Source organism: Myotis lucifugus, unplaced genomic scaffold (assembly GCF_000147115.1).
Source record: "Myotis lucifugus unplaced genomic scaffold, Myoluc2.0 scaffold_210, whole genome shotgun sequence".
NCBI lineage: Eukaryota > Metazoa > Chordata > Mammalia > Chiroptera > Vespertilionidae > Myotis > Myotis lucifugus.
The window spans coordinates 899,235-917,947 of record NW_005871258.1 but is presented as its reverse complement, the minus strand read 5'-3'; the positions used below and the strand labels follow the sequence as shown (position 1 = coordinate 917,947).

The following is an 18,713-nucleotide window of genomic DNA, read 5'->3' as shown; positions in this document are numbered from 1 at the left end:
CCTCCCGTGGCTGCTGCACAGCGAATGCAGAGAGGGAGGCCGCTGTGTGGGCTTGCTGAGGGGCGGCTGTCCTAGCGCGGTGTTGCCATTGAGTGTGGTCATCTCGAGCTTGTTGAGTCTCAGTGAGTGGGAGAATGGGAGTGGTGGTCGCCAGCTCGCAGGGATGCTGTCCGGGAAAATGAGAGAGTATGTGTGAAAGCGCCGGGCCGCCTGGTGGGTAGGTTTTCCTGATGGCCCCGCGGGCCTGCGTCTGCCCGGGTGAGCTCACAGCCACCTGCTTTTCCTCCGAGGTGAGCCTCGAGCCTTGTCATGCACAGACACGTGAATTCTGCCTGGGGATCCCCGCACCGCCCCCCCCAGGAGTGTTGGAATCAGTCCAGCTGCTTCCTGTCAGGTTTATCATGGAAGGGGTGGAGCTTACCAGCTACAAGTGGTCGTGTGCAACCTTTGTTTTGTTTTAAAAGAACTTAATTTTGCTGCCCTAAACCAAGGACTTTGCTTCCTTTGGTTATTTTTGGACCTAGCTCACGATTGTGATTCTCCTGAACTGAATTCAAGTGATATTATCTCAGTCACTGGCTAGTTTAAAGCAGCTTGGTCCCTGGAGAGCCACCCTCTCAGTCTGTGCAGGTCCCTGGGGGCCCTTCTTGCTGCAGGTGGTCTCTGGGCGCCGGGCGCAGGCTGCGGCCACATCAGGGTGGTGGGAGAGTGTCCTCTTGTTGGTCATCTGATCCTCTGGTGAGTTTCCCACCCACCCCTGAGCCTCCTCCTGTTTCCACTGAGTGTTGTCCAGCGGGTGTCACGGGGTGAGCTGCAGCGGGGACCTGCCTCCTGCATCCTAGCCCAGAGGTCCTCACACTCTGGGCCCAGGTCCCTCCTGGGCACCTGAGCGCCCGCCCAGGCGGTGGGAGCCGTGCTGGGCTGCCATCCTGCTGTCCTGAGTGGTCTTCTGTTCCCAGCGGGACCACAGGACAGAAGCTCCCCCGGGCTTTCCCAAAACCCCCCCTCTGCCTCGCAGGGGTTTCTGTGCCCCCCATTCACCTCTCCTCCTCCAGGCCCGGGTGCCAAGGGGGAAAGGGGCTTTGGTCCCTCCAGGACACCCCCTTGCCCCATATGAGAAGGAGCTTTTTCTACCTGGGGGCAGGAATCTTCCTCAGGTTGTGTCTTCTGTCCTCTGTATAATGTGGCTTAGAGTAAAAGGTCTGGGCCAAAACTTCCAAGCTTTGCTTGTGATATGTAAAGGGAAAATTAAATATCTTTTTTAAATTAATTCCCCCATCCCTGGAGAAACAAATGGGCCTGGTGCAGGCAGGAACAAGGGGAAATAGAAGAGGCAGCTTCTTCCTCCCCCCCTTCGCCATCCTTCTGGGCTCCAGCCTGGGTTATGTGCACTAGAATTATTACCTGAGAAAGACTGGGAAGCTGGGGTGGGGGAGCTTCTGGAGCAACCAGTCGGGGCTGGGAGGCAGCAGGAGAAAGAGCCGCTGTGAAGGGTTGGTGGGGGGTGGGGGGAGAAGACAAACGCTTTCTGCTTACATGGTGCTGAGCCCAGCCCAGTAAGTCAATTTCATGTGGATTAACGTCTTCCAAACCATCTTGCCTATTCATGCTGCCGTGTCTTCATCATCAGAATGGTCTACTGTGTGCTTGTATTTCCTGAAAGCAATGGAGAAATACAGAAGAGTCCCAGACATAATTGCTTCTTCAGGGGGCTGAGGAATTACTCGGAGAACACAGTCAGCCTTGTTTGAGGCCCAAAGCTGAATACCCAAGCCCTGGGTTTTGTTGACCGTGGGTGGAAGGTGAAGTGGTCAAGGAAGGCTTCTCGGAGGAGGTGGGGCTTTAAGGAACATTAAGTCTTGGCCCAGGGACATGAGATGAAAGAGAACCTCCCATGAGAAGGAACTCTTGAACCCCTGGAGACAGAAGGACCCGCCCGGAGTGGCCTTTCGGGACCCAGCTGTGTCTTGACTCTTCCTGGGGCCCTGCTGGCCCCTTTCCTTGCCCAGGTTGCTGTAAACCTGGTACAGTTAGTGTCCCCTGCAGGGAGGACGGCATTCTAAATTCCCGTGCTTTCTCCTGACTGAGTGGAGACCAGAGGCATTTTCATTTAATCCTGTTTTTCTTAAAATATGTGCATCTGGAAAATCATTTCAAACCTTTTGGTCAGGTAATCGGTCCTTCAGCCATGTTTGTGATTCTGAGGAATTAATTACCTGAGGATTCTGTGTGTGGCTTTAATGTGCTTTACCCCTTAATCCTGAGCTCAGTGGGTCTCAAACCAGCAGATGCCACGTGAGCGCTCCGCACACTGACAGGAGACGAGACATGTTTGGCCAGGCCACCGGGGAGCCCCTCACCAGCGTCGGCCACTCGTTCTGTGCAGACCCTTGCATGTTCCTGCGCACGTTCCTGTAGGCAGGGCTCGCAGATGTTTTTCTTACGCTTAAGGTGCCTGTGACAGAAATTACAAAAGATCCTTTTGAAGGGTGAGGAATAGGAAGTTATTTGTTTGCTCCTGGCCCTGGTGTGTGGGACCGGTTTTTAAAAGTCTTAGGTTTGAGAACTTCCAGGAACTTGCCTACCCTCTGAGGTCCGTACACCAAGCTCCGTGGTTCCTCCCCGAATTCTCACATCTGCGGGAGGAGCAGAAGCATTCGCTGTGATGCGCACGTTTCCCAAGAAACACTCAGCGTGGCCGCGGCCAGTGCGGGATACGAAAATGTCAGAGGTGCTTTGCTTTCTTAAAGCAGGTGGTCCAGCAAAGGGGGCAGGCGGACAGTCAGGGCTCCAGTGCCAGCTCTGCCACTTAGAGGCCCTGTGACCTCAGACACCCCACTGAGTGGGGCTGGTGACACACACACACACACACACACACACACACACACACATGCACGCACACAGGCACACACCACCTGAGATACTATATCAGCAGAGAAAATGTTTCATAAATGATTTGTAGCTATTAATCTTCCATTGTCTTCTTAGACGGTGAGAGAGCATTTATTATAATTCCCAGTGAGCAGCCCCTAGTAAAGTACCTAAAGCAATGGAGGGTCTGCACAGGGGAGCAAGTCTGCTGTACCGGGTGCTCCCGAGCAGAGCTACTGGGAGGTGTCAGGTGGGCAATAACCTTGGTGCAATTAACTAATTTATTTGTTTACAAAATATTGTACTGATTTTTAGAGAGAGCAGAAGGGAGAGGGAGAGGGAGAGGGAGAGAAACATTGATATGAGAGGGGAACATTGATCAGCTGCCTCTTGCACGCCCCCTACTGGGGATCGAGCCAGCAACCCAGGCATTGAGCCCACAATGCAACCCGGGCATGAGCCTTGATGGGGAATTGAACCGGCAACCTTTCAGTGCATGGGACAACGCCCAACCAAACTGGGCCACACCAGCCAGGGCCCTTGGTGCGATTTAAAACACTCAGTGGGAAGCAAAGGGAAGGAGATGGGGAGGTAACCGGCAGGAGAGGGTGCAAGTTGGTGGGAGACCCTCAGCACCTAGTCCAGGGGTTCGCAGCATTCGCATCCGCTTTTCCTGCTAATTTGAGGTCGCAGGGACCAGATTAAAGTGCTAGCTGTGGGGCCATGGACGGGAGGGGCCGCACCAGTGAACACACAGGTGTCCTACTGGCAAGCGTGGGGACAGCTCCGTCCTGCCACCTCTGCGGCTTGCCGAGGACTTGATGAGCAGCCTTGGACTAGAGGCCCGAATGGGTGTCACCAGTGGGTAACTGAGTTAAGACCTAAATTGTATACTTAGTCTCATGAGCATGACCTTATGAATATTCAGTACCATTTCGGAGAGCAGTGAGCGTGCTGTGAACATCTACCGCCCGGCTGCCTGGGCGTGTGTGGCCTCCTGCACCTTCAGTGCCCCTCTGTCCTTCCACGCCTTTCTCTCTCTCTGATACGCGTGTGCTCTGCCTCCTGAGTATTTATGCTTAACTTAGCTTGTAAGAGTCAGCATTCCCTTAGCTCTCTTTTCCTCAGAATTGACTGTTTTCTGACAAGACAGCACTTAATTAGACCCTTAAACCAGTTTCCAGATTGGGACTATTTCTGTGAAGCCATTGTCCCGTTGACATGGGTGAGCTTGCGGTGCATGCTGACCTCTGGGACCGGGAGGTCTACACGGGCTCATGTGGCTTGTTCACACCCACTTCAGGTTCGCAGATGGACACCGAAGTGTGCGTCCAAGGCTGGGTTCTGCTCTCAGCTCCTCGGGAAACAAGTGACCGTGGAGAATGGTCATTAGTCCCGCCAGACATGCTGCTGTGAGCCTTGTGCTAGGCAGGCTCCACTCAGCTCTTCGTGGTCTGGTGGCCGGCCTGTGGCCAGCGCAGTGTCTGCACTGGCAGGTGCAGGGACAGGTGCAGTGGGTGTGGAGGCCACACTTCGTCTCGGGGCAGAGGCTCAGACCTGGGTCTCTCTTTTTTTATTGAGTTTCTTGGGGTGACATTGGTTAGCAAAACCGTACAGGTTTCAAGTGTCCAGCTCCACAAACATCATCGCACACTGCGCTGTGCGCCCATCGCCCCAGCAGTCTCTCTCTGTCCCCACCTCCCCAACCCCCTTTCCCTCTGGCTATCACTGTATTGTTGTTTGTGCTTATGTGTTTTGGGGATATATATATATATATATATATATATATATATATATATTTGGCTTAATTCCTTCACCTTTTTTTCACTCAGCCCCCAAACCTCCCTCCCCTCCGACAGCTGTCACTGTTCTGTGTCTCTATGCTTCTGTTTCTAGTTTGCTATTTTTGTCCATTAGATTCCACATATAAGTGCGATCCCATGGTGTCGGTCTTTCTCTGACTGGCTGATTTCAGTTAGCACAATGCTCTCCGCAGACCTGAGTCTCTAGAGTTCACTGCTCTGCATCGCATGGGACATGCAGTGTGCCGCTCCGAGGCCCCGTCTCCACGCTGCCCCCGCTACTCTAACCCGGGTTTAATTCCTAACTCCCAGTCCCGAGGGCCTTCTTGATTCCGTCCCTTAATGATTCATGTTTTCCCTCACGCCCTCCCCACAAAGAACTTCTCCTGGGTCCTTCCTGAGCAGACTCTGCTCTAGGAGCAAGGAGGACGGGGTTGTTGGCGGGTGAGACCCACCCACTTGGCATCTGAACCACGGCCACACCACTCCACCTGGTGACTCATCCCCTGTGAACGGGGATCATTTCCACGGGAATAGAATTGGTCACGTATTTTTGGAAGGTTGTTGGGTGTCAGCTGCATGCTCCATCGGAAGTCAGATATTTAAATCGTCACAGGTCAGCATTTCCAGGATACTCTCTGGGCGAAATGGGCTCTTCACATAGGCACACACGCGCTCAGAAGACCTGAGTCATCCGTTTTCCAAGGCCTGGCCGGTGTCATCTTGTCCCTGTGGCTTTCTTGAGCAAATCCGGGACTTGGAATTGAGTAGGTAGGGCTTATCTGGTACCACATTTAGAAGTGAAATTACTGGGTGTGTTTCATGGGCCCTGGGGCAGCCCGGGGGATCTGTAGGTGGAGGAGGAACCGCTGTGGACAGGAAGAAAGTGAACTTGGCACAGAGCAGCCTGCCTGCCGTCTGGGGCTGGGACCAGGGTGGTGATTTGGCTCATTCCATCCAGTCTGCCCTTTGGCTGGTCCCTCGTGTGGCTCAGGGCCAGGTGCCACCGTAACAGACAGTCTCTGTGTCCAGCACACCTGGGCCAGAACATGAGCAGGTGTCTCGGTAACATTTGGGGGCACATCTTCCAAATGTCCTGTGCTATACCGAATATTCACACATGCATGTATGTACAAACGTATATATTCAATTATAAAGGTCACGCCCTGGCTGTGTGGCTCAGGTGGTGGGAACATCATCCCATGCACCAAGAGATTGCAGGTTCGATTCCGGGTCAGGGCGCATACTTAGGTTGTGGGTTTGATTCCTGGTCAGGGTGTGTATGGGAGGTGGCTAATCGATGTTTCTCTCTCACATTGATGTTCCTCCCTCCCTCCCTCCCTCCCTCTTTCAAAATCAATAAAAACATGTCCTCAGGTGAGGATTAAAAAATAATAAATAATTAAAACAAAAGCGGGCACGTCAAGATTGTTTTGTGGGTTGCCCTTCACAATTAGTAGTGCGTGTTGAGTCTCATTTCCACATTATTAGATAACCTTCCATAGCAGCAGCCCCTGTGGCTGTGAGGAGCGCCATCGGATGGGTAGGCCTCCGCTGACTCACCCACGCCCCTTTGGATGGACATTTAGGGAGCGCATTTTCATCCTTTTGCCATTTAGTAACAGATGACAGTGAACGTGCCTGTCCGTGCCCTTTCGCACATTCCTCTGGCTGGTTCCTCCGACGTCCCATCCCCTCCGTAGATTTCCTGTGCACATACAAGCCTCCTCCTCGGACATGCATGTTCTCCCTGAAATGATTTCTTTCACACCAAGATCTTGGTCGACAGCGCCGTCAGCATCTGGCTCTTCAGGATTCCCACGAGTCTTCAGGATTCCCAGGTAGAAGAGGATGTAATGTGGAGGGAAGCCGGGAAGTGGAGTCCTGGGTGTCCCCGCCTCCAGCAGGCAGTGAGCAAACCAGGTGGGAGGAGCTTCTCACCTGTCTCTCTTCTTTAATTTTGTACTTTTTATGTTATATTAGATCAGCGGTTCTCAACCTGTGGGTTGCGACCCCTTTGGCGGTTGAACGATCCTTTCACAGGGGTCGCCTAAGACCATCCTGCATATCAGATATTTACATTATGATTCATAACAGTAGCAACATTACAGTTATGAAGTAGCAACGAAAATAATTTTATGGTTGGGTCACAACATGAGGAACTGTATTGAGAGGACCAGAAGGTTGAGAACCACTGTATTAGAGCCACCGAATTAGCCAGGGGTATGGTGGGCCTGGTCCCGTCTCACTGAGTCAGCCTTTGGTCGTCCTGGGAGCTCTGTGACGGAGCCCGACGCTTTCCTCTGCAAAACCAGATTGGGAGCTTCACCAGCCTGAGCTCCAAGCAGGCAGACGCGTGGTGGGGCCCCAGGCAGTGGTCTCTGCAGACCGGCCCTGTCCCAGACCATGGGGTGCCAGTCAGCCCCGGGCCTGCCCACAGACCCCTGTGACAGTCAGCCCCGGGCCTGCCCCAGCGGGAGGGCCTGGCCTGGCAGCCCGGCTGTGTTCTCCCCACGTTGGCAAACCCCTGTCTCCCTGCCCCTTTCTTGGCGGTGTCCTGTGAATGTGGAATAGTCCCCCTCACCAGGCCGGGGTGGGAAGCAAGAGTTAACATCCTGCTAAGTTTAAGTTAGTGGCCAGTTTTTTTTCATGAGTTACAATTGTTCATCAGTCAATTTGTGAACAGTAGTTCTCCTCAAACAGGCTTTTGTGCATAATTACTGTGAATTCAGGTGTTTCTGTGGTTGCAGGCTCCCTCTGGGTGCAGCTCTCTGCTCTCCCCATGCCGTGCCGTGTGGTGGGTGGTTTTACCCTGGTTGCTGTCAGCTAACACGCCAGGTGCCGTGCTTGCTTTATTCCTCACGGAGGAGGGCCCTGAGGCCAGGGGGTTATGGGGCTTCCCTACGTCACCAGTACAAGTGGAGCAGGGTTTGAACCGGGTCCTTTCCTGTCACCTGCGTTTCACCTGTTTTGAACTGTTAACTGAAATGCTGGGAAGTGTCCGCATAACTTGATGGGAGTGAACGCTCTTTGACATTTTCCTCCCGGAGTGTCCACAGGGCCTGGGCCACCAGAAGGGCTCATGCCTCTGGGTCAGCTCCCCCCAGAGACCTCCTCCCTGACTTCGCCCCGGGAGTCTATGCAGAGCCCTCCCCTCCCTCCTGCTCCGCTGCGGGAAAGGAGGAGGGGAAGGTCACAGGGGGCCCTGGCAGGGGGACGACGTGGACGGGAGGCTGGTCCGACCTGGATCCGCCCTGGTGGCCTGGCTGTGGGGTGACCTGGGTCACAGCCTTGGGCTCTCTTCCTCCTCTGCGCATTGGGGTGCTGAGGTGCCTGCCTTCCAGAGTTGGGAGAAGCAAAGGCAATACTTCCTGTGGACATGGCCGATGTACAAGTATGAGTTCAAAACATTTCATTATAATTAAGCCTTACGTTCCACCTCTCCCTTTTTTGGTTAACACTTTCCTAGTTGAAGTAGAATAAGGCCTGTGGCTGGGAGCCCTGGATGCAGCGCCTGGCCCTCCTGTTCTCGGCCGTGCGGCCTCTCACGGCCTCCATTCCCGCCTGGAAAATGCATGTGGTTCTCACAGCCACCTAGACCCTAGGTCCTAGAGCGTTGCTGCGGGTTAACGGGAGGATGGTGTGAACAGTGCATGGCCCAGAGTAAGCCCGTAACTAGCCCTTCCTTGCCTTCTGGGGGAGTAAATGTTAAATGGCTGCAGTCTGTGAGAATAAAAGCCAAAGGGGGACTTGAGGGAGGAAGGTTTGGAACCAGTGGCCTCAGCTTGTGTGTATTCCAGCCACTATCAGGCACTGAAGGAATACATGATCCCGCTAATTCTTGGAATAACCTTGGAAGGTGAACTGGTTATCACTGTTGGAGGTGAGGGAGGGAAGGTGACTTGCCTGTCCCCATCCAAGGAGACCCAAGTGGGGCGGAGAGGGAGGTGGTTCCCTGTGTCCCTGAGGGGGTGGGGTCTGCCCGGGATCCTGACTTGGCATTGGCTCCGCGGTGGCGGCCTGAGTGTGGTCCTGGGTGAGCATGATCAGCTGAAGGAGCAGAGACTTCCCAAACATCATCTGTTCTTGTTTCTCCCCGGCTCCCAAATAAACACTGCTGTTGTATTGCAGTTCTTTGCTCTTCTGACGGACGGACTTACAGTCTCTGTACGAGGTTGCCGTGGAAGCTCCTCCCTGGCAGCCAGACTGAAATCCCATCTGAATTCACCTTAAGGCGCAGTGTCCAGGAGGGCCTGCCGCGGTGTCTGGTTCTTTAAGGCTGTGGGCTCTCCCCCTAACGCCCTGGTCTTTCTGAGCATAAGGGTCCCTTTGTAGCATCCAGCAATTTGGGGAACCTTTCACATGAAAGTGATTATGTTTTCACGCTCTATCAAGGAGGAAAATATATATAAACAGAAAGACACTATGGATTTTGAGGTTCTTTGAGATAACATCTACACATATTGAAATATAGTAACCTGCCCGTGTCTGCGACATCATATTGGTTCCACTTTCACATAATGATTGTGCATCAGGGATTGGCATGTAAAAAACTAAGGCTCGATGCTTGTAGAGTTAATACTTGTAGCCCTTCATAAATATGGGTGTGCCCTTTTGCAGTTTGCTGTTCCCTCCAGGGGACTTTGCCTGCAATTTAAGCAGGTTCCACCAGGGGGTGCCTGGGATCATAACGCTTCTGCAGCGAGGCTCTATCCAGGGAGGAGACCAAGTGTGGTTTTCTACTCCCGGGTGTTTTCTTTTTAGGACAAAACTACTTTAATACAAAAAACAAACAACACACACACACAAAAACACCCCATATGAATGAAGAGAATGTGGTCTAAAAAGTAACCAACCCGGATGCCTGTGGCTCAGTGGTTGAGTGTCAACCCATGAACCAGGAGGTCACAGGTTCAATTCCCGGTCAGGGCAATTCCCCAGTAGGGGGCGTGCAGGAGGCAGCCGGTGGATGTTTCTCTCTCATTGATGTTTCTATCTCTCTATCCCTCTCCCTTCCTCTCTCTCTAAAAAGCAATAACAACAACAACAACAACAATAAAAGAGGTAACCAAACACAAAGACACATTTAAAAGATGTAGCAGGGTCAGTAACACCAACGTTCCAATGACTAAGGACTGCCTAATTTTCTCTAATTCTGCATTTTTTCTCAGCTTTCAGGCACCAAAAGCAATCCCAAGCATCTGCACTCTTACAAGGCAGGTGAAGTGCCCTCGCGCAGCGGAGCCATAGCATTAGATACCTCAGTCGTTTCAGCCTCGCAGGGACCGTGAGCTGCTCCAGACCCTCTCTTCTCCCCGGACCTCGGAGAAGGCTCTGAGACTCTGCGGGCATGTCCCTCCCCTAGTAGGCGAGCCTCGCAGGCCCCTTGGCTTCCTGGGCACCTGTGGGAGGTAGCCGGTGTGGAGTCGATCTGAATATGAGATATTTGGCCGCAAGAAAACCAGACGAGAGCCCCTCACACAGACCTGTCAAATCAGCGAGTAGTTTCACCATAAAAGTTCACTTCTGCTCATCCTGTCCCGTGTTCTTCAGCACACAGAACCGAGGCCCCTGTGGAACTCACAGCTAAGCAGTAGCTGTAGACACATCATCATAGTGCAGGGAGTGTGGCAGTCAGGGCAGCAGGTCCCACTGGGGCAGGGCTGGGGGATCCGGGTCATAGAGGTACTGGCTGTACTTGGGCTGGGTCTTCCATGGGGAGTGTTCTGGGGACCACGAGGGGCGGGGCCGAGGGCAGGGCCAATTGTCCCCCAGCAGGGGAGGCACAATGCCGAGGGTCCATAATAGTTTCAGGGATCCACAAACATGTCTTAATTTACTTTAAAATGAGAAGGGAGACATGAACTTAAGGTCAGAGAAAGTATCTTAGTATATAAAAATATGTTCATCTTTGTACCGATGCAGTTGTAAAATATACTTTTTATTTTTAATAGAAGGAGGGGCCCATGAAGGCAGAAGTGCACAGAGCCCAAGAAAGTTACGCACTGGCCCTGGCTGGGAGTGTGACAGGGTCCTCCTGGCCTGTGGAACGGCCTGAGCAGTCACAGAGGCGGTCAATGGCGGGGGGAGGGGGGGGGCCCTCGCTGGCGTGGCTTGGCAGTGCCCGGGCGCGTGGGGCTGAAGGAGAAGCGGGGCACCTGAGAAGACTGCAGCTTGCGCAGCGCCCGCTCAGTGAGGCAGGCTCAGGACCAGTCTCGGGGTGCCTCGGGCTCAGGCCCCCCTGAGAGGCACATGCTGGAAATGTGAGGACCTTCAGGCTTAGCTAAACCAGCTAAGGCTGGCGTTCTCAAATATGGGTGTTAGTTTTTGCTTTCCTTTGTTTTGGGTCCTAGTCCCAGCCTGGTCACTGGTGATGAGACTCACACACCTGGGAATGTTCCACTTCTCTGAGTCGGAGCAGTAACTCATCCCGGTTGGCAGAGGGGATTAGACTCTGTGTCAGGTGCTTTCCCAGTCCAGTGCTTGGCCTCTAGCCATTGTCAGATGTCGGTTTCCTTCTTCTTTGCTTGCCCACATTCCTTATCCAGGGAAGGCCAGAAGGTGGAGGTGGCTTCCCTGGGCCCTGCCTTGGCCGGGTGCACCTCTGCAGCTGCCTGGCCTCACCTCCCCGGCTGACTCAGGAGGTTTGGACGGGACTGGAGTTTGTGTTTAACAAGCTTTGCAGGCCACTCTGCTGTGTGGCCGGGGCTGACAGCTTGGCCTTCACCTGAGTGTGTCTGGGCCAGTTTTGGTTTCTAAGACCGGGGCTCCCACCTTCCTGCGGGCGGGAGGAGCCAGGACCTTGTCTGGGGAGATTCCAAGGGTGCAGGGCTGGGCTGGCTCGCACCCATCCGCTCCGAAGAGGCACAGTCACTCCTTTGTCCTCGGCGCCTTCTGAGTACGTCTTCCTCCTGGCCTCCTGGCTCGGGAGTGAGCAGGGACTCACTCCGCGCATCCGTGGTGCGCGTTCCCAGTCCCTCCATCCAGGTGGTTAAAACGCTCTTGCTGCAGCCTGAGCGCTGCCCTGTGACTGGAGGCAGCGAGGCCTAGGTGTGGGCTGGCCTCCCAGTCACCTGAGAGGGCACAGACGTGTGAGCAGCTCTTACCATAATTAGACTAAGATCAGGGCCACTCCGCAAAAGGCACACCCCGCGGGATAATGAATTTGTTTGATGGAGTAGCATGTGAGTGGGTCTAGAAGAGTGTGCGTCATTGCGACAGGCAGGAAGCGCAGAGAGAGGCATCTCCATGGAGGACGGCCGGGCCTGCGTAGGACGGGCCATGTCTGGTGGACAGGACGTTGACCGTGAGGAGGGCTTTCGAGGGCAGAGGCGTTTCAGAGGAATGGGGAGGCCCTGCATCCTGGGGGAAGTAACGGCACCTCTCAGTGGCCAGGGCCCTGGAGGCCCGGAGGGGTGACCGCTCATGAAGGCCCTGAAACCAGCCGTGCTCGGGGGGAGGGGGGGGAGGGTGCAGAGACAGTGCCTACACGCCGAGGTGTGTGCAGTGCCGCCTCTCTGCCCGTAAGAAAGGCAAGAAGTGTGATGTGTGATGCGGAAGCTGTTCGCTCAGGGGAGAACCAGAGCTGGGACCGGGAAGGTGCTCGCAGGAACTGTGTGGAGAGCACTGGCACGTAAGAGCGTGTATGAATGGAGAGATTCTGCATGTTCCTGGATGGATGGGAGGGGTCAATATTTTAAATATTTAGGTCATTCCCAAATTAATTTATGGATTTAATGCCATCGCCCACCAGAATCTGGGTGGATAACCTATCAGATGTGAAAACATACCATAAATCTATCTATATAATAAAAGCCTAAGCGACCGTTACAGCAGAATGACCAGAATGACCGGTTGCTATGATGCGCACTGACCACCAGGAGGCAGACGCTCAACGCAGGAGCTACCCCCTGGTGGTCAGTGCCAGAAGCCAGGCTCATGGCTGGAGAGTGCAGCAGGGGTGGCAGGAGCCTCTCCCGCCTCCGCAGCAGCGCTAAGGAGCAGCGAGCCTAGTGGTAAGGAGCAGTGAGCAGGCGGGTAGTAAGGAGTTAGGGATCCCGGATTGTGAGAGGAATGTCTGCCAAGGGGTCCCAGACTGGGAGAGGGTGCGGGCTGGGCTGAGGGGTCCCCCACCCCCCAGTGCACAAATTTTGTGCACTGGGCCTCTAGTAATAATATAAACATTTTGGTATTGGGGTGGGAGTAGAAAGCCTATCCATGGAACAGACTAGAAAATCTGGAAGCCCTGGCTGGTTTGGCACAGTGGATAGAGCGTTGGCCTGCGGACTGAAGGGTCCTGGGTTCAATTCCAGTTGAGGGCACATGCCCAGGTTTCAGGCTCCATCCCAGTGGGGGGCATGAAGGAGGCAGCCAATCAATGATTCTCTCATCATCGATATTTCTATCTTTCTCTCTCTCTTCCTTCCTCTCTGAAATCAATAAAAATATATATTAAAAAAAGAAAAGAAAAGAAAGTCTGGAAAACAGAAGTGAGTAGATTTAGTTAATATTTAGCCACTTGGGAAACCATCAGGTTTCTCAATATCAAACCTCAAAATATATTTCATGTGCATTAACATTTTAAATGCAAAAAGTAAATCATTAAATTCACTTTAGGTAAGGATTTAAGATACGGTGGGATGAGAAACATGATACTGGAGGCAGAAGCCACAAGGCCAAAAATGTTTTGATAATTCATCAGGGGGAATACGACCTTTAGTATGCAAAAGAAAACCCCAAACACAATCAACAGTCCCCTGATCAAATGTGAAAAAATGCCCGCAGCCTTTATGACAAATCCCCTCTCGCCTAAAGAACTCTGAAAATTGATATGAAGAACTTGTTATAAGGGAACTCCCAGTAGGAGGGTGAGTGAAGGGTGTGCATTAGGTCTCACAGGAGGAACAGTGGCAGTGAGTGTGAGAAAGTCCGTCGTATGGCAGCAAACAGGTGCGCTTCAGAGGAGACACTGTCCTTGCTCTCGGGTATTGTTGGGGGGTGATGGCACTCAGTGCAAGTGGGAGGGCGCACGGACGCTCCTATGCCCTCGGGAGTGGAAGGCAGCCTTCTGCCAAGCAGTTTGGCAAAATGTCCCCAAATCCTTAAAAGAACTCATCTCTTTATCATGGTGCTTCCACGTTTAGGAATTTCCCCCAAGGGAACAGTTAAACCTGCAGTCCAGAGAGTTCTGTGCAAGGATGTTCATCACAATGTTATTTATAAAGGTGGGAATTTGGAAGCGGTTTGAACGCACAGTGATGGGGAATGAGTCATTCATCCGCCGGAATTCGGTCTAGCCCTTGAGAGCATTTGTGAAGGAAGGATGCTCAGTCACAAGGGAACTTCGTGATCAAAGCTAAATGAGGAAGCAGGAAGGATGGTGGCCGGAGCTGGAGGCAGAGAAGGAGACGAGAGATAGGGCCAGGGGCCAAAGTGAAGACGGGACATGTTGGGAGAATGGGCTGGTCTTTGTGTTTTCAGTGAGTTTTGATTGATCAGGTAATAGGAGCCAGATGCGGTCATTTAGGCTCGATTCAGAGAAAGAGAAGGTTAGGGTGGACTGAGCCACAGGAGGGGTGCTGACACCGGACAGGCTTCCCCAGGGGCAATAGACACCCTGCCCCTCCAGGCAGGCTTTGCCTCGGGGATCCTCCCCCTCCTGGCCGCTCACCCCTCCCCTGGGAGCTGCCGTCCCACCCTCTATTCTCCGTGTGTATGAAGGATCGGCATCCAAGTCAAACAAAACACACAGGACATACAACTTTGAAAGAAAAAAAAGTTCGTATAACATAAACCTTTTTAAAAGAGGAGTCCCATTCTACATTTTTATATTTCCTACTCCCATCCCAATACCAAAATGTTTTATAAAAATAAACTTATATGTGTGCATATAGGGAAAAGGTTGGAAGGAAACAGAAAAATGTTATTTCTGGTAAGCTGTGATATGATTGTGGGAGATTTAATATTTTTCCGTATTTTTCTAATCAGCATGGATTACTTTTTTAAAAAGTTTTGTTGAGTTATAATTGGCATATAATCTGCATACATTTAAAGTGAACAATTAGGTAAGTTTTGAGATACGTGTACTCCTGTGAAAGCAACAATACGTTCAAGATACTGAACATATTATCACCCAGAAGTACCTCCTGCTCTTGGTAATCTCTTCCCTCCATCCCTCCCCTCCCCTGCCCCATACAAGACAACTGCTGGTCACTCTCTGTCACTATTCTTCAGTTTACATTCCCTAGGATTTTGTCTAAATGGAGTCATACAGTGTGCACTCTGGCTTCTTTCAGCCTGTACTTATTTTGTGATCTGTCCATGTAGTTGTGTGTATCAGTGGTTTATTCCTTCTTATTTCTGAGTAGTGTTCCATTGTGTGGATATAGCACAGATCTTTTTTACAACCTAATGAGCTAATTAGGGACCCCCCCGTTTTTCTAAGTGTACCCTGAGATCGGGTAGTGTCGTGGGAGTTTAGGTCCTGATGTCCGTCCCTGTCTGAAAGTTTGGGGCTATGTTTGAGGCCTGACAATGACTTTGAGGACAACAATCTGGCCAGCCCCGAGGGGCCACGCTTTGTCATTCGCCAAACAGGAGGCTTGGCCTTGCTTTCGAACATTCGAGCTGTGCCCAGGGTGTGGGTTTGGGTTCCAGGAGGCTGAGTGCTGGGTAACAGACATTATGAAGGAATGCCCTTGTGTTTCATTTCAGTCTGAGGGTCGGAGAAAGCCTTGTGGAAGGACCTTCACCTCTTGTCACCAGTTGGCATTCAGTGTGACTTGCATGCATCACGTGAGCCCCAGCAGTGCTGCTGCCATCGGTGCCTGCCCACCTGCCCAGTCCCAGGCCTGGCCGGCACTCCCCCGGCCCAGGAGCCCTCTGTGCAGAGCAGTCCTCCTCTTCACCGGCCCAGCGCACCCCACCCCGTCTCCCCACAGCTCTTGTCCGTCATCGAGGGGAAGCTGAAGGCCTCCTCCCTCTGCTCCTGGGTGGTTTCCCACAGGGTCTTCCCTGTCTCCCGGGTTGGCCCACACCCAGGCAGGACTCCAGACCCCCAGGGCTCCGGGCGGTCATCCTCAAGCATCCCTGCCCCGTGGGCAGGGCCACAGGCTTTGGCATGTCCCGCCCCCTTATTGCCCCACGCACTCTGGGGTCCCTTGAGGTGCCTCTCGGTGCTCAGAAGTGAGTCACCATGACAGACTGCTCTGGCTCCTCCTGGGCCCTCCTGTGGCTGCCCTTGCTGCTAGCCTTGCACAGGAGCTTGGTCCTGCTGGGGATTCCGGGGCCTGGGGACTCGGGAGCTGGGTGAGGGCCTGGGGGTGGGGCGGGGTCCTGGAATGGGCCTGGGGGGGTGGCTGTCTGCATGGGGGGGGGGGTCCTGGAATGGGCCTGGGGGGGTGGCTGTCTGCAGCAGAGGGTGGGCAGGACCCTGCTGGGTTGCTCAGGGGCCCCTCCTTGTGTCCCAAGGTGCCTTGTGTGTGTGTCTATACCTGTGGGACCCACCTGTAGGTGCTGCGAGGCCCATGTAGAGAGGGGAGCCCTCCCCGGAGCCCCAGCTCGGTGGTGCTGCCTGCTGTGGGAGGTTGAGAGGCTGCTGTTGAACTGGTTGGGCGGCTGGGTGACGCTGGAGGAGGCGGGAGGAGGGCCTGGCTGGTGAAGTGGAAGGTCCCTTAGAGGAATCCCAGAACAGTTACCGGGGCTCTCCTCCCCGGGGGGGTTTCCTGACTGTTTCTGGCTCCTGATGGGGCGGGGCACCTGGGCCCACGGGCCAGCCCCTCGATGGTCCCTGTGTCTCCGGGAACGACATGACGGTAATAAAAGCAGCAACGGAGGCCTGATTCCCAAGCCTGTTAACAGGCACAGGTTCTTCCCGTTCTCCTCGAGGAGGCGGGGGCTCGGAGGGTGAAGTAGCTGCTTCTAACCCCTGAGCTGGGGTTTGGCCCCACCCTGTCTGGCTCAGAACCATGTAGTCCCCCAGGGTGTCCATCCTCCGACGCACGGCATGTCAGGCCACAGGCGCTCACGCAGCTCAGCCCATGTCGTCCTCAGAACGGGCTGCGAGGGAGGCTTCTCTCACTGCTGACTCAGTGTTGCGAGGCTCAGAGCGTGAAAGGAACTCGCCCAACCTCCTACTTGGTCAGGGTCTCTCAGCTCCTGGAGGTCACACTCTCCGTGCCCCCCTGGAGGCCAGTCCTGCCCTGTGACGGGAGGTGTGCTCCTCAGTTACTAAGGGGTCAGGCCTCTGAGTCTGACCTGTGTCTCTGTGTCGGGCCACGCCTGACACTTGCCCCTCCCCTCACTGCCCGCAGGTTCCAGCCTCGATCTTCCTGTTCTGCAAGCATCCCAAACGCGTAGGCCTCAGCCCTCAGCCCTATGTCCTCACCACCCACTTGGTTGCCCGGCAATGCCCCCAGGTCACTGTCTCCCTCCCTCACCCCCTGGGCAGAAGTGCAGTTCCTGGTCACTTCCTCTCAGGCACCCACACAACTCCACACAAGGAGACGGTGACAGTGCCTCCCACACCCCCACTGAGATTTCTGGAGGGTGCAGAGGAATCTAGACTAATAAAAGCGTAATATGCTAATTATACCGGACGACCTTCCGGACAAAGCCTGGGCTGCAGGGAAGCCCGGGTCCCGGGTGCCAGAGGGAAGCCAGTGCCGGCAGCTGGGGGAGGAAGGCCTTCTCTTGCACGAATTTCGTGCATCGGGCCTCTAGTAACAGATAATAGGTGTTCAGTAAACGGCTATTGAATCTGGTTGAGTTGAGCTTTTAGATACAAATATTCTCCCTTCTTTTCTGATCTAATGCCTCTTATGTGTGAGAACTTGGCAGTAGGGTGAGAATTTCCCACATGACAGAATGGGTCTCGGTGGGAAAGAGTGATACCGATTTCATTTTTAACTCCAGATTTTAGCTCCCTGATTGTGTGCTGCGAGTGTATGGCTGGATGTCTCAAGAAACGCATGGAGTTTGCAGCGTGGGCTCATCTCCTCCCAGCGTGCTTCGGCCGAGGTGGCGAGAGGCCGCAGATCTGCCCCAGGCTCCGCTGAGGCGAGGACCTCGGGCCCTGGGCGCTTCGTAGGGTGCCGGTGGGTGCCTTGCAGCTTTCCCCTGGGCCCTGCTTCTGGCGCCTCAGAAATGAGTCAGGACATGTGCGGCGTGGGCTTGTGCGGGTGGCAGGGAGCCCAGAATTAGCTCAGCTGTGTTTCCTTCAGCGGAGGGGTGGCTGTGCCAGGTGGGGGGCGGGCGGGGGAGAGGCAGAGGCAGAGGCAGAGGCAAGCAGCCCCGAGCCTTGGCGGAGGGCTCTCAGGGCTTGGGGGGCGGGCTGCTGGGTGCCTGGCACATACCCAGTTGTGCACGAGCAGTGGGCGAAGGGGCAGACTGTGCAGCCCAAGCTGGTGTGACCCAGCACGCCTGAGACAAGTGGGGGGCAGATGGGGATGGCCATGTCACCCCAAGGAGCAAGTGGCAGGCAGGTGTGGGCAGCGCCGTGCTCGCCGCCACCTGCCACCCAAGCGGGCAGAGCCGAACAGACCTGAGCTGACCTGCCCCGGACAGCGGCCGCCTCCCCTCCTGGCCCGCTTCCACTCCGCAAGCCGCCTTCTTGCTCAGAGGGTGGGAGGGTTAGCGTGGGTATCTTAACAAATTGCAAAATGTTTTGTCCTCTGTTGCCCTTCTCTGCTCTCCCCAGCCTCTGGCACAGGTGCGCTGCCGGACGCCAGTGGTCGGCACCCAGGAAACAGGGCAGGCTTCGTGCCTCCCGGGGGGCGGGGGGGGGGGGGCGGGGAGCCGGCCCTCCTGTTGCTGTGTGAGTCAGCGAGGTGGGACAGTAAGATACTTAATCCTGAGCGTGTCAGCGTTGTTCCAGATAAAACACTTTTAAAGGTTTTGGTGTGCGGCACGGGCGTGTCCCCTCTGCGGTTTCCCCGTTGCCATGTGCCCCGCACGCCAGCAGAGGGTGGTGCGCTTGGGGTTTCCGTGGGCTTAACCGTGGGCAGAAAGCACTGCGGACGGAAACAGCATCCGAAGGTGCCC

At 54.3% G+C, this 18,713-nt stretch overlaps 1 protein-coding gene across 6 annotated transcripts in view; it reads left to right on the top strand.

Annotated features, from left to right (window-relative positions):
* KIAA1211L (KIAA1211 like) overlaps positions 1-18,713 on the top strand; it is a 111,619-nt gene that overhangs the window by 1,252 nt on the left and 91,654 nt on the right. Inside the window, exon 1 of one of the 6 annotated variants that reach the window (XM_023761506.1) lies at positions 15,229-15,467. The exons of the other annotated variants lie outside the window; for them this stretch is intronic. The gene's annotated coding sequence lies outside the window, so the exon portion shown is untranslated. Of the gene's footprint in view, positions 1-15,228; positions 15,468-18,713 lie in introns of those variants that run through there. 6 annotated transcript variants of the gene reach the window in all.